The sequence below is a fragment of the Oxyura jamaicensis genome, chromosome 13 (assembly GCF_011077185.1).
Source record: "Oxyura jamaicensis isolate SHBP4307 breed ruddy duck chromosome 13, BPBGC_Ojam_1.0, whole genome shotgun sequence".
Taxonomy (NCBI): domain Eukaryota; kingdom Metazoa; phylum Chordata; class Aves; order Anseriformes; family Anatidae; genus Oxyura; species Oxyura jamaicensis.
Genome location: NC_048905.1, coordinates 1,167,550 through 1,183,320, shown reverse-complemented (window position 1 = coordinate 1,183,320; position 15,771 = coordinate 1,167,550). Strand labels below are relative to the sequence as shown.

The window sequence follows — 15,771 nt, the reverse complement described above, 5'->3', positions numbered from 1 at the left end:
ATAAAGCTAACATTTGTTTCTATTCAGAAAATGTAGAGGAAAGCAACAACCACTGCTAGACTAGGTATTACTGTAGAAGGTGTTGCATGCAAGTGCATTGCCTATTTAAAGTGTTGATAGAAAATGTATTCAGCTTATATTGAAAAATGTTATGGCACTTTCCTCTTCAGTGTCAGAATGGAAAAGAGCTAGAGATGAATAGCTGTTGGGGAAACACTTTGCGATCTGTTTCACTTGTGTTAACTGAAACTGGCGCAATATGGTTAGGATCAAAGTGTTCTAGCAATTGTTTTGCAGGCTTCCATCTCGTGAATTTTCTTAGAACTCTTAACTAGCATAATTTAACAAAAAACATACTCAGTGCAAAATCACAGGGAATGACAGCCATTTGCATTTGGTTTTGGTGAGTTCAAATGCTCTACTAAATGTAGTTTGTATGCAAACTATTAAAATATTTAACTGTTTTTGTTGTTGCTTTGTTTTGTTTTGTTCTCTTTTTTTCTGAAGAAGAGTGTAAGAATGTAGTAATTGGCTGTTGCAAAGTAGTTTTAAGAGTTTTAAACTCAGTTGTAATGAAGTGCAAGTTTATACAGATATATAAGGGACTTTGGGACCAAAGTGATAAATGATGGGGTCATTTCTAAGTCCTTACTCAGTTCAGCTTAAGTCATAATATTGATTTCCTTCCTATTTGTGGGTCTGAGTGTCAATTAAGAAGAACCATGTGTTTCAGTGGGCCTTTGTGTATGAGAGGTACCATTGCTAATAATAATTTATTTTTGCATGGTTCATTTTTTTCTGAAATGTCTTATTTTAAAATGAATAATAGCCATGTATCTTAACAAGTAATATAGCTGATACTGTGCATAGAAAGAAGCACTCCAAAGTTCTAAATGCCTCTGCTTATGTGGGAAAGCAACATAATATTAATTTACCATGAACATAAGGTTTATCACAGTGTAGATGTTTCTTTTATTGAAGTATCACAAATTTCTAGCAGCAAAAACTACTTGAAAAGAGAAAAGCCTCCTAAAGTTAGATGACTACAGAACATTTTTGTGTGGTCACTTCAGGATGTAAATAATTTATAGACATTGCTGATAAGCTCCATCTTTCAGTGTGAGATCATGTTTGTTCATCTTCTCATCTCTCTAGAAGATAGCTTGTATCTAGTCCATCTGGTTCAGTATACAAAAAGCAGAGGTGACAATTGGTGCGCTAAATAAGGAATAAGACAAAGGCAAGGAGGCGCATACTGAAACTTGAGAAGTTCAACCCTCTTTTATTTATTTATTTTTTTAATTGAGCACACTAGAAGTTTATTTCATAATTGCATTTTTTGCTTTTGGACTTCTAAAGTGGTAATGGAGTAGCCATAAGACAGATGTGCCATTATTTGTTTTCACATAACTTTGGTATGCCTTCACCATTCTGGTGCTAAATTATTTATTTAAAAAAAATGTGCCTCTGTAGGGGCTTTACTACACATTTAAAACAAACAAACAACCACAACCCTTCTGTGCCCAACCCAAACCGAGGAGTTTATTTCCTTTTGAAGGAAAAGATGCTGAAGATATAGTCAAGATTAATTCCTTTTCAGAGCCTTCTGTGTTCAGCTTCTGATGCAAGAAGATAATTTGATTTCATACAGAAGATAAGATTTCAGGAAAATCATTTGCATGTCATTAAGACTGGAGAATATTGATAAAATATTTGATGCTGGCATTCAGGAAGATGTTTTTTATTTGCATTGATATATGTCTTTTTAAAATAATATAAATGCATAAAACTTCAGCCTGGTCCTCAAGTCCTTTCCAGGTACCTACTCTGCAGGATTCATTGCCATATTGTATCTACAGCAGGAATTTGATGTTTAAAAGATGCTAAGATAGCTTATAAAAAATAAAATAAAATCTGAGGAGGGATGAGTACAAGTTACAGTTATGGAAGGAATGATCTTTGTGTGTACAAGGACTAGGAGGAAGTCTCCCCTCTGCTCAGGTAGTTCTGTAGAGATGCATTTGCAGTCACTTTCATGTAAATCAACAGCAGCTGTAATTGGTTGTTTAAGATATCAACTTGCTATCAACTCCTTTAATTTAGCTGCATGGACCCAAAGCTGACAAGGGGCTTAAATGCTACAGTACCTTTTCTTCTATTACATTAAACACCTGATATGAATTATTTCCAAAACTGTCCAAAAACATTACCTATAGGGAAAACTCAAAATAGGTTATTGTGGTGATATAGTATAATTTTTCCCCCTTTGTGTTGGTATTTTGTTTCTATAAGTACTAAAGGTATTTTGAATGTATTGAAGGATATAGACTCTAATTCCATCTGTCTTATCAGGTTACATCTTGTCTGCTTCACCTCATTTAAGTTTCTTTAAGCCTAATCTGTTCATTTTATTTCAGGACAGCTTTAATTTCAATACAATCTATATATGTGATTTATGGGATTACTAGGGATATATACTGTGTCCTGGTCATAGATATAATGGTAAGACTGAAGAATGTTAGCAAAGCGAATACTACCCCTGCAGAATTGAGCACAAGGAAAAGGGCATGGAGAGTTATATTTGTTTAATGTCAAGAATGAAAGTAAATATTTAGTGGTACCTTCACTATTCATTATAGCTATTACAGAATCTTATAAGAAATTTATTCAGAGGAATGAATAGATATTAGATCAATAAAAGGCAATTAGGAAATACGTGACTAATAGATGAGAAGCCTGAACTATGTAGCTTCAAGAAGGGAAAGATGATTGACTTAACCTTATGAAAGAAAAGAAAGCATTGATAAAGCAATCTTTCTCACTTAGATTTATTTTCTGGTTTTTGTTTTGTTTATGTTGTTGATGATACATTTGTCCATGCAATAAATAGCAAAAATAGCTTTTAGTTTTGTTGCATTAAGTAATGTATTTGTGCATAGCATTTTGTCTTATGCTAGATGTTACTGATGGACAAGACGATAAACCTAGGAACTTTGTTGTGTCTGAATGGATATCTCAGAATATCAATATATTCTTGAATTTCTGAAGTCTGCAAAACAGGGTAGAAATGTAGCAAATGTAAATTTGCTGCCCACAGCAGGGAAAACACAAATTTGCATAGAAATAAGGCAAAGTGAAAGGTATCCTGATACTTCCAGATTTCTTAACTCCATTTCAGTTGAGAAAAAAGTTCAGGAAGTGAGGGAGCATTTGTATTAATTAGCCTTGACAAGGATGAATAAGCAAAAAGTTCTTTTCATTACAGTAGTTTGTTGTTCAGCAGTTCTTACTGGCTATGGAAAATACAATATCCAAAGTGCTTTTTTAGAAGAAGTTGATAGCTTGGGCTTGGTGTGACACTTATCTTTTGTACTTCATCCTGAAAATGTGATATCAATTAAAAGAGAATAGGGTGTCAGCTCTGCATTATTGGCTTTATCTGCAAAAAATAAATAAAAAGATCTTTCAGAAGCCATTTCATAGCTAAAAGCATGGGAGAGTTTCCATTCCAATTAAAACAAAAAAAAAACAACAACAAAAAAACCTCTCAGTGGTGTAGGCAAAAAGGGTCTGTGTTACCAAACAGGTGGGAAGGGGCATCCTTCCCTTCCTTCCCTGCGTGATGTCCGAGAATTACTGTGTTTTCAATACTGAATTCTAATGAAAATAAACTGAGTAGGTAAGTTTAGATCTGTGGCTGACAGCAGAGTAGCAGTATGAGAGGTTTTCCCCCATTTGTAATTGATCAAATGTATTCTTAACACTGACAAAGCTCTCCTCTCTTGTATCTGCTTCAAAACTGCATTATCCTCTCCCCTTCTGGCTTTGCTTAACACTCTTTGCTTCATCTCCCTGTGCTCATCCAGGCTTTCTGTTCTGCAATTTCTTACTGTAAAATGTATACTCTCTCTAAACCTTTTTGAAAGCCTGTTGTGGTTTTGTGGTCAGTTTTTCATTCAGTTACAGACCTTGCTTATCCCAAGCCAGCATTTTCCTCTAAAATTTGTAATATGCTCTATTTTCTCTTCCTCCTTATGGTAAAAATTGCTTGAACTGGGGGAAGGAAGAAGTTGTTGCCTTAAATTAATAGCATTAGATTATCACTTTATCTTGATGTCATACTTCTGCTTACTAACAACCACTTCAAAATGCATGATTTTTACCCAATTCCAGTGGGCCATTGTTTGTATTGTTTTTGGAGCCACTGTGACATCTACAGTAAATGGTGAGTTTTAATTCATTTTTCTAATGAAGATTGGGATCTTGGCTAATGACTGCATAGTCATAACTGATGATGCTTTTCCCTCCTACTCCCTTGCTGCTTAGAACATATAGTAATTGTGCAGATGGTAGCAGCTTAGCTATGTGATAGTTTGCTTTCCATCTCCTCCTCTCATGACATTTACACCATGTAAAGAGGGTGTATTGCCATCTCCTTATTTATGAAGACTTGTGATTCATCACCTGTCTTTTAAATCAAGTACTAAGATTATATCTTGTTGCTGAGAAGCAGAATTTGGATCTATGCTTTCTCCTTTTAAGCACACCTGTGCCAAGCTTTGCCTGAATCGTCAAGCAAATCACAGCCAGGAGCACTGAATTTTCATCTTAATTCCTACTGACAACATGTGAAACTTGCAGTGTCTCTTTTACGTGGGTGACTATGTCATTCCTTATGCATTCAAAAGATTCACAGACTTTTCAGAGCCTGTAACTTAGCTCAGAACTAGCCAAAACTTAATGCAAGGTTTAAAGATATTTAGGTTTCACTGCAAGCATTTTTTGAATTACTAGAAATTAAATATGATTTGTATGTGACAGAGTAAATACTTACATTGTTTTGGTTTTCTTTCTTACTCATACATGTATTAATTCTTACAATTTGTAAGAAACAGGAAAAATAATAATTAAGGCACAACTAATAAAGATAATTCCTTAAAAATTCATTTCTTTGTTGATGTCACCTGTAATGACCATGCTGCACATCAGATTATTTACTGTTACTTCTTTCACTGAATAGTATTCTTTCCTGTGTTGAAACATTTCTTGGTATCGTTCTTCACAAAAGTCACTGAGTTTATGTATCTTTTCTTAAACTTATTTTTAAATTATAGGCATGCATACTTTAAAGCATTACTCCTGGGTTCCTGATCATCATTTGCAAATACCAGGGCAATGGATTTTGGTCTTCCTGCCTTATTTTGCTCTTCATTTGTTTAGGAAAGATCCTGCATTGCAGATGCAAACAAATGAAGTACAGGGTTTCTCTTCAAATGGGATTTGTGCAAATTGAGACACAATAAGCCTTTGGGTCAGAGAGGAGTGATGCTTTCTAAGAGAGATGAATAGTTTTGAGGGCTACTTTTGCTAAGCGCCAAAGTTCCTGGTATAGATGGCCACAAGTGTGAGTGGAGAAATGACTGAAGGACAATGAACGTGTTTCTTCTACTGGAGGGAACAGTAGAGTTGCACCCAGTACCTGGCTTCTGTTCCCAAACACAGATGCAATGTCAAAGGCTCTGAGTACCTCATTTGCACTGTGATTTGAGATGCTGGTATTCTGAATGTAGGAGTCATACTGCCATTCCAAAAAGAGTGAAGTTATTAGGGCCTTGTTAAGGGACTGCTGCAATGATTAAACAAACCAGTTGACTAGAAAATGGCTTTATAGGGGTAAATGAAAACTGAGACAGACCCACTGTGGCACAAACTCATGCTTTCAGTGTTGTAGTCTAGAGATTGCTGAGTGTTGGAAGTTCAGGAAAAAATAGAGCAGATTTGAGCAAGTTAATTACTATCTCAGTGTTTGTATCTGTGTAAAATGTGGGTTACTATATAAGCATACTCCATAGAACTTCTGAGAGCCAGCTTCCTTAATGCAGTACTGATGTTCATGTGATTAGTCTTCTCATTTGTCTGCTTGGAGGACCGTCGGGAAAGATATTTAACCTTAACAATGAAGTTATTAACTGCTGACATTGCTTGCTAAAGCTGTGGTCTGCTGATAAAATGAAATTTACTACCTATAAGAGATGTTTTGCAGAGTCACTAGTTTTAGGTTAAATGAGCATATGTAACACACAGCATTAATGATGAGTTCTGGTCAATGTTTGAAATATCTGAAAAAAAAAATTTAAGTGAAATACTGAAATGTGACCAAAGAAAAAAGGAAAAACAAGAGGATATTTCTGTATATTCCTACCTGTCCAACATTTCATCAGATACTTGATTTCATCAGATACATTGTGAAATGAAGGAGTTTGAGAAGAGTGCTGGTCTATATAAGCCAATATAGAAAATTCTCACCTGTTCAGGACATGGTAGAGATCATTTTATGTGCCTTTCCCTATTTCTCACTGGAGAACCCTGCTTGCCCATAGAAGTGTGACTGTTTCATTGTCTAGCATTGTCTCCTACTGTCCCTATATTACAAACAGTGCGGACTTAAAGTCCACATCCATGCTAAGACTTTTCTGTTCAGCTATTATCTTTCTCATAAGTACTATGTCTCACAGAAGGAGTGGTATGACCTCTTATTATCCTTGTACACTAAGAAAATTAAAATGTGTTCTGTCCAGGTAGTTGATTCATACTGTCATCTCCTCTGTGCCATCATTTGGTATCAAACACCATAATGTGAAAAATAACATTTAAAAAAGATGCTCAGTGGGGAGTCTTCTGAAAAATACGAGATGTTACATAGGGGAAAAAAATTGATATGAGTTGTGAAATTTTTGCTTTATAAATGTGAGTCTTACAAAGTATTTCTTTTGTTCCTGGAAATTCCCTCCTCTAAAGCCTATCAAAATGGCTCGGTTTGTGAAAAGCCATCTATATCGTGCCAAAGGGCTGTGGCTGGCCATTACTCCATGCCTAAGCTCATAAATAAGTAACAATGTGTGCAAGAGGACATACATGGTCCCCGTCAGACTCAGCGCTGTGCCTCTGAGTCTGTGCTGAACCTGCAGGTGATGCTTGCACCTTTCGGGTTTGTGCCAGTGTTTTCATTCTGCTCAAAGCACCTGTACATTTAATCAAGTAAATGTCATCCTGACATAATGGTCATTGCTATGAATTTAATTTACTGAAAATCAGCAAGTGTTGTCCTATTGCTTATGTATGAGACTTTTAAGTAAAACACAGAAGTTACTTCAGATTGTATTGGGGGAGGAAAAAAAAGTCTTGCAGAAAAAAACTTTTATTTTATTTTTTAATTTATTGATCATCACAATGGTCACTTTAAAAAGAACCATTAATATTAAAAAAAAAAAAAAAAAAAAAAAACTTAATGGCTCCAGAGCAGGTCCAACAATAAGCATTTCTTTCCCTGTCAAATACATATTTGGTGTACTCAGGAATGACTGGTATTTTTGAGCTGACTCTTCATCTACCGAAAATGTGAGCTAGTCATAACTTTTCTTTGGAAAAAAAGAAGGTCTCAGGGATATCCAGCCAAGTTACAAGTGTGGTACTTTAAAAGCAATGGTGAGCATGTCATCTAAACTATAAAAGTACACGATATGGAAGAAACCTTTCATATATATAATACGTTGGTTCAACTTCCACTGCTGCATGGTAAAATGCAAATCTGGTTATGCAAGATGTTAAGTGATTCTTGTCATCTGCAGAAATACATGGAAATCCAAAATGTGAATAAGCTCCAAGAATCAGTTGAACTCTTCTGATACTCTTTGAGAGTCATTTGTTATATGATAACAGCATTGTGTACAGAATCATCTGTCTGGCCACTCACAGTCATGTATCTTCCAAATCTAACAACTTTGATCACAAACCAATTGTAGAAAACCATGGATCTTAAAATTTAAAATGGAAAAAAAAAATAATAATGATTAAAATGGAAAAAGAGAGAAGGGACCTTGTTAAAATGGCTGGAGTTTGTCTTAAATGAACACATTTAAAAGCCACATGCAGTAAAATATTGATGGCTTTTTTTTAGGAGTAAACTTTTTTTTTTTTTTTTTTTTTTTTTTTCTCCAGTGTATGGATTTGTGTTTTGGCCCCAGAGATCTAGTTACTGAGAAATTTCAAAGGTATTAGTTTGGAAACAGGAGAGGACCATCTGAATATTCAATGCATACAAAAGTGGTCTATATGCAGCATTGCTCTTTATATTTCTGATGTTTTGTGTTTTCTGTAGTTTATTAGGTTTTCAGTTTGACAGTATGATGTTTCAGTTGACAGTATGATGCTTCAGTTTCAGTTGACAGTATGATGCTGCTAGTATGTCAGAAGGGTGTTTTTTTTTTTTTTTTTTTTTTGTCACTTCTGTTTCAAATGACGTTAATGTTCCTCTGAAACGGAGATAAGGAAGAAATTCAGAAAGACATTCTTGGCTGTAAGGGTAGCGAACCACTGCAATTGCTCAGAGAAGCTGTGGATGCCCCATCCCTGGAGATGTTCAAGGCCAGCATGGATGGGGCCTTGGCCAACCAAATCTAGTGGGTGGTGTCACTCCCTATGGCAGGGGTGGGGGGTGGGGGTAGGGGAGGAGGTGGAACTAGGTGATCTTTAAGGTCCCTTCCAACCCAAGCTGTTCTATGATTCTGTCATAAGAAACAGAAGGGTCATAAATGAACACCTTAATTTTGGCACAGAAGTGCATGTAGCCCTTGGGAAACTGAATTTCAGTAGGATAGCTGGAGTTAACCTAGGTGTCTGTTAATTGCAGTCAGTTGGTTTGACTCATTGTTAAAGAAAAAGAAAAAAACTGCATGCTATCGTCATACGTCAATAAACCCCTAACTAAGGTTGAATTTCTCTGAAATGTAGATACAGTTCTGAAAATGCTAAAGGAGAACATGGGTTCCCATTTTCAAAGTAATATTGCTACAAACAAAAGTTGAAAGGTAGCAGTAAGTACCATCACTAAATACTAAAGCAGGCAGAAAATGACGGAATTCTTTGACAGCTTGAAAGTTGTAAATGCATTTGGTGTTTAAAACAAACCAGACACAAGACAGAGGATTGAAGTTATGAGCCTAACACAATACAAGAGAAAAGCGCTGAGTCCAGGCACAACATCTAAAATGTGATAGAAGTTAGTTTTATTAATAATTTATTTTTTTAAAAGGTTTAATGGCTTAGGTATTGGATCAGTAGACTTATCTGTCAGGAGGAAAAATAATAATAATAATAAAAAAATAGTTATAAAGCAAGCTTTCTCCACAGATGCCTATGCACAGATCAGGTTGAGTATGAAAAAGAACAATGTTTAGGATGAAACGTGCAAAATAAATTGTTCATATTTTGTTCAAGTCAGACCTACCTTAAAGCACTTATATGAATAAGAAGGATGTTCATTCCATTGTAGCATTTTATATATAAAACCAAATGCATTTTTGTATTTATCTTTCCCCTCTGTAGTAGTCTTACCTAAAGTCATTTGGTGCTAATCTTTTGTTTGATATCTGTATGCTGTGAATGAGGCCTAAAACTATCCCCTAAATTTTTATTGTCCTGAAGTGTTCACATGGAATAATTGTTCAGATGTGCTTTGTAGCCACAACGCAAACAGGTGATTTATTAAAGGCAGGTTAAACTGCACTAGATCTGGCTGTTAATTGGGGTGGGGAAGCTTCACTGGTGCTTGGTGAATGTCTTTGTCTCACGAGGGGTTCGTTCTTCACACCTGTGCATAGGATGCTTTACAAAATGTCATAGTGATTTGTGGATACTGCATTTTTGGCTAACCATTGTTTGTAATAAACAATAAATTGTTGCTAATCTTAAGAATTTTGGGAGTAATTTTAAGTGAACAATTTTCCTAATGCTAGGTTAAAGGTTGAGAATGATTGGTTCATGACTGGTTCAAAGTTAAAAGCAAGAGAAATAGTTGGAAGTGAAATTTTTATCATAGGTATATGCTTTGGGTTTGTACTCCTTTTTTTTTTTTTTTTTTTTTTTTGTACAAAATTTGAGTGATTTCAACCCATTTAGTTGCTGCCTTTTCTAGGGAAAAGCTTTCTCATGTTGGGACTCAAATGATATGTTCAATCTGTTCACTAATAACTAGTCTATGGACATGACAATAGCCTCAGAAAGAACCATGAGTTCTTTCCCCCAAGCATATGCCTGTAATTTCACAATGCCCCTTTTAATTCTATGAGACAGTCCAGGTCGCTGTGTGCTACAGCAGTTGTTGCACTCTGTCTCAAAGTGGGCCTGCAGTACTGCTATACCTAACTCTAAATGCATGTGTGAATGGTTTTAAAAACTGGCTGTGGAAACCAGCCCATGATATGTTTGTCTGCAGTGTTATAATGGGCTGACACCATAGCTTTCAAAAATAAATAAATACAATTGGACTGAATTATTATTATTATGATTATTATTCTCTTTCCAGGTGTGTGATAGTAACTTGCTGTAAATATTACAATATAAAATTGAAATTATTGGGAAAAAAAAAAAAAAAAAAAAAAAAAAAAAAACAATTTATTGCTAACCTATGAGCTACAGGAGTTAGTAACTCAAATGGTGCAAATAAGTTAGATAAAGATCATGGAAAAAGCTAATATACCTAGGAATTAAACTGTATGGATCAGTAGTAGATTCTAGTTGGGGTGTCATAACAATCATATTTTGGTCAGATTTTGTTTGCTGTATGAAATCTACACATTGACTTTGATGGTCTAGTGGTGAAGTGCAGTGTGGAGTTGTTGACAGTAAAGATTTGTATAAAATTGAGGACAACAAACTAGGTGATTTGTAATTTAGGTGATTTCTAAATTACTGAAAGCCAATTCTTAGTCTGATTGGTAGTGATTTGATATAGTGTTTGGCTGCAAAAAAAAACCAAACATACAACTGCAGGGAGGAGCCCTGGAAAGCAGGAATAGAATGTAACAAGGGAGGAGAATTGTTATATAATTATGTATTTTATATATATATATAATTCCATATTATTTTTCCAATGAGTAATTGTCTGCTCAGTGTCATTTGGTTTGGGTTCTAAAAGATGTATTTTTGAAAATACCAAGTCACAAAGCTTAAAAACACAAGAGGAAGGTACGGAGGAAGCAGGTTTCTCATTACAGGTATAATTTCATTTATTTACTTATATTTAAAACCTGGTATGTGCCCATTGGAGATGCCAATCTTTTAATCAGGTGGGTATATTCAAGCATGTTTGCAATTAGTATTGCATACATTGACATTATTGATACCAGGCTAAAATCTATAGTGATGATCTCAACTTCACTGAAATATAATCCCTTACTTTTAGTTTACCAGGAGCAGTGATATATATATTCATGACCCTTTTAAAATCTCTCATGAACTTCACAAATTAAATAAATAGTTTGAGACAAAGAAGTGTAGTGAAGCATTACATGCTAATTACAAACAATGGTCATTCAGTAAAATTAAAGGTGAAATGATACATTAGTATTGACGTTCTGTATCCAGACAATGGCGATGTTAATATCTGCTAACATTGTAGTCTGAGGGCAATGCATCAGATGTTTTGAGACTTCACGATCATCTGTGTTATTTGTTTGTATTCCTGCTTTATTGATGGTTAGTATTATAGTGATATTTGAAAGGATGTCAGTGGGGTGGAATTATGTCTCTGGATAAGTGTCTCTTACAGTTCCCTAAATACCAGAGCAAAGCTGAAATGTTTATTCAAACAAAGCAAGAGATATTGATCTTATAATAGTTGTCAATTACAAGGATATTTGGTTTATTCTACTGAATGATTACACTGGACTTCTTACATTGGACACTTACACTGGACTGCCTTGTTTACTGGTAGCACAAAAATGGACAGTTTCTCATTCCCATTTTTGCTTGCACTGTGTTAAGCTCAGAGGAAGGTGAGAACAGCAGAGAAACTAAGCTGCACTGGCACAAGGGACTTTCTGGTGTGCTTAGCTGCTGCCTGTGCTTTCAACATTCATCAGAAATAAATAATTTTATTCTGGATTTTGTAAAGCTGTTTGATAGTGGGTGACCTTCCTTAGGTAGAGGAGGAAAGATTGCATTAATAGAGGCAAGGGGCTCCATTCTACGTGAGTACTTCAGGCATGCAGAGCATATTAGAGCTGCAGTAGGTGAGTTAACTGCACTGTAGTGGATCAAATTGGTACTGCTTTGGGGAATGTCAGGTTGTTTATAGAGAGGAAGTAGAAGAGTAAATGAAGACAAGATGATTAAACACTTCATTCCTAAAAATGGTGAAGTTCTGTTAGAACAAGGTGAAGAGGAAAGAAAGGATATGTTGTGAGCTGTTGCTTTTTTTCCTCAAATAATAAAGATACATGATAGTGAATTGCTTAATGAGAAAAAAAAAAATCATAGAAAGCACTAGTCTAACTGAAATCCTACAGTCATGTAGGGAGGCAGTGCCTCTATCCTCAATTCCAGTCTTTTGTAATCATGATTGATCTAATAAGGATTAACCTGTGTCTGTTACTGTACAGTGTTTTACACAGTTTGATTTAATTGTGACTGCTAACTGTCTCCTTGTGTGATTGCTTTTTAAGTACCAGTCCCACTTTAGGACAGGGAGGCTTCATTTTACTGTTTTACTTTTGTCTTACAATTTTGTAAGCATTAGAATTTTACGGGTCACTGCTTTGCTTTAAAGGTTCTTGAAGGAAAAATAATTTCAGGTCTGCGCTACAGATGTGTGTTTTTGTTTGACTTTTTTCTCTCCTTTTTGGATCTGAGACTATTTCTGCTTATGAAGAATTTACTTTAATTTATTATTTCTATTAACATTTCCCTGTGGAAAATGAGTTCTCTTATTCTGACTCACAACAACCAGAGCAATAGGTGCTTTGTGCTCTCATCTTGCTTCTTCTGTAAGAATTACTAAATAAGCTGCAATCATAAAATTGAATGTGGCTTTTCTACTGCAGGTTGTTTTGACTTTCATGTTAATTTTTAACTCAGGTAAAAATTCCTTTCTCCAGAATACTGAAAATACCATGTTATCAGGTCATCCACTTGGATGTTTTATTGGATGGGCAAGTAATTGGTAATATTCTTAGTGGTGTTTTGTGAGAAGAAAGAGTTCTGCAGGATTCATTCTATCACAAGTGGTAAATTAAGAAGACAGAGAAATAGCAAATGCAGTTTCTTTGTGAGATCATCATCCAGAGTACATATTCTTCACCTATAGAGAAAAGTGCAGGAGCTGCAGGTTGTGTAAACACCACCACCACCTGCCTTGAAAGCCAGTTCCACGAGGAGCTATGCCTAGCAGTTTTTGGAGGCTGGCTGCTGCAGATATTTTGTGGGTAGGAAGCAGGTTACACATTTGTTTCTAAGAAGCAAATGATTTAATATTTAGGTGCATATTCCTGGGAAAATAAGACTGTTGTCCCAAATAAAAGCATTGCAGTACAGGATGGTAGTGCTATTGTAGACATAAACAGGTAGGCTGTGGGCAAAGTTCATGCTGTATGAGTTAATGTTTCTACATTTTTAGTGACAGCATTATCTCCAGAATTTGTGCACTGAAAAGTACGTATCCTATGGGGAAGTTATTTCCTTTTTCCCCCACCAGTTCTTCAGTTTTTTAATTAAGTGTTATATTTTTATCATCAGGAATAAACAATATTAATGTAGGATGTGTATACAGTTCAACATACTGACCAGAACTACCTACCAGTTATTTTAGTCACTTAGAAAGAACCAAATCCATGTGGCTTCTTAGAGAGCTCTAGCTCACTTCCACAGCTTGAGAGTCTAGATTAAATTTAATATAATTTCAGAATTAAGTAAATATTTTTAATGAGAATGCAGTAAACTTTATTCTTTTCATACCCTCTTGTATATAAGTTTTTCTAGGAAAAAAGAAAAAAAAAAAAGAATTATGAAAGATTGTGGAAAAAGATGTTTCATATGTTCTGAAACATGTGAAATTAAACAATTTTCTCTTAGAACTTTAGGAATTATAAACTTTTTTCCTTTAGGAATTATAAACTTTTTTCCTATTAAAAAGGACACAACTTGTTCAAAGGTGTTTTGTATATGTAACTTATCTGTTGTGTGCATGTCTTGGCTGGTAGTAGTGTAAATATTTAAGAGAAAGAAGCTGAAGTTATGAAATTTTTATTCCAGTGCTGTCGTTTTCTTATTGAAAAGGACAAGTAATCTTTCCAACTGGAATAAGAAACATTTTGCAAAAAATGTTAAGCTTTCAGTTTTATATTGTTGGGCATAAAGCAAAAGGGCTATGAACTTTGTATAAGCAGAGGAGATGTACTGGATTTTTCCTCCAAGGTTGTTTTTTTGTGTGCTGTCAGCACAGTTCATGTTGCTTCATTGTTCTGTAAATCCTATAGTTTTGTAGGGATCTTTCTTTTGTTTATTTATTATTTCTGTTGAAAGGAAGAAATGAAGTGAATGCTGAAAGACAAATACGCATTTCCCAGTGATAAAATATTAAAAATCTGAACTGCTTCTCCTAGTTCTTCTGGCATAGCTGTTTCATTGTGTTATATGGGTGTTAATCTTCTAAAGGAGCATGTAGTATTTCAGAGAGAGGCCTGAATACCTTCACTCTAAAGCTGAGATTACTGTACCAGAAGATTTTCTGTGGAGTGACGTCTGTTTTTTGCAGGGATTTAAATTATGAGCATGATGTTGTGGCTGAGTTTTGGACTCAGTGACAGGATAGAAGGCAATGCTTATCTAATTTAAACAGCAGTTTAGAGACCTTTGTGGGGAGAGAGCAGAAAGCTGGGCATTGCTGCATGAAAATTATCATTTGCTGCAACAAAATTATCATTCTTCAGAATCACTGTTCTTTTATTATGAAATAACAGCCAAATTCACCAGTTTTCCATGACTCTTCTGGGCTGACAAGCAGATAGCACAACAGCCAATCCTTCAGCAGAGAAATAGAGAGCTTCCTCCCGAAAAAGAAAGATCACAGGCTTATATATTTGTTTCCTTCTTCTTTAATCAACAGTGTAAACCAGCAAAGCTCCTTGATTTTTGTTATCTGCAAAATTTGATTTGAATCTTGTATTATCCTTAGAAAAGGTTTAAGCATCATATGCTTAACTTATGGTCACGAGTTCAAGCTTTAACAAATAACACTTAGTGTTTTGAGAGAGTATCTAAGTATGTGAGGGTTGGACAGGGTAATGACTAAGGAAATGAGGAAATAAATGAATAAGAAAAACAAGCTAGGCTGAAATACTCATGAAATTTTGAGAAGTGGTATTAGAAGAGAGCATATTACAGGCTCTGTGTGGCCTGACTATATCATTTCATTTCAAACAAAGCTATCAACATCAGTAAAACCATTTCTACTTTTTTTCATGTTAAACTACACTGAGAGTTCTATGCACAATTTAAAGTTGAAAAATCATAGCAGTCAGTAGTTGAACGTTTGGTTTTAATGATGGACTTGTAGAAATGTCACTGTTTATCCTTTGTGAAAGCCGGCTCTTAACCTAAGATTATATAAGGGAAGCTTACGCTTGATGTTAATAAACAGAAGGAAGAAGAATTCCATGACCTCTATAATTAGTAATAAATGGTTTTTAATTTAAATGTCAATTTGTTAGTAGTTCTAGCAGTCATGACACATGTTGAAATCCAGTATTTCTCTTCAGGGGAGTGATATATCACATTACAGTTTTTTTTTTGTTTGTTTTGTTTTGTTTTGTTTTTTCCATATTTCCACGTATTTGAAATTGGGTATGCTGGCTGCTGCTGCTGCTGTTTCCTACTGTCACGCAGCAGGACTGTTTCCAAGAAGCAGAAGTGAACAGTGGGTATAGCTGCAGTGCG

General features: G+C 35.1%; 1 protein-coding gene and 1 long non-coding RNA gene across 7 annotated transcripts in view; both read left to right on the top strand.

Moving 5' to 3' along the window:
- Nucleotides 1-15,771, top strand: part of GABRB2 (gamma-aminobutyric acid type A receptor subunit beta2) — a 191,207-nt gene that overhangs the window by 92,666 nt on the left and 82,770 nt on the right. The window lies entirely within an intron of this gene.
- LOC118173578 lies at nucleotides 9,815-13,818 on the top strand. Its single transcript, XR_004754292.1, has 2 exons — nucleotides 9,815-12,632; nucleotides 12,760-13,818. It is a non-coding gene; the product is annotated as an uncharacterized LOC118173578 (long non-coding RNA).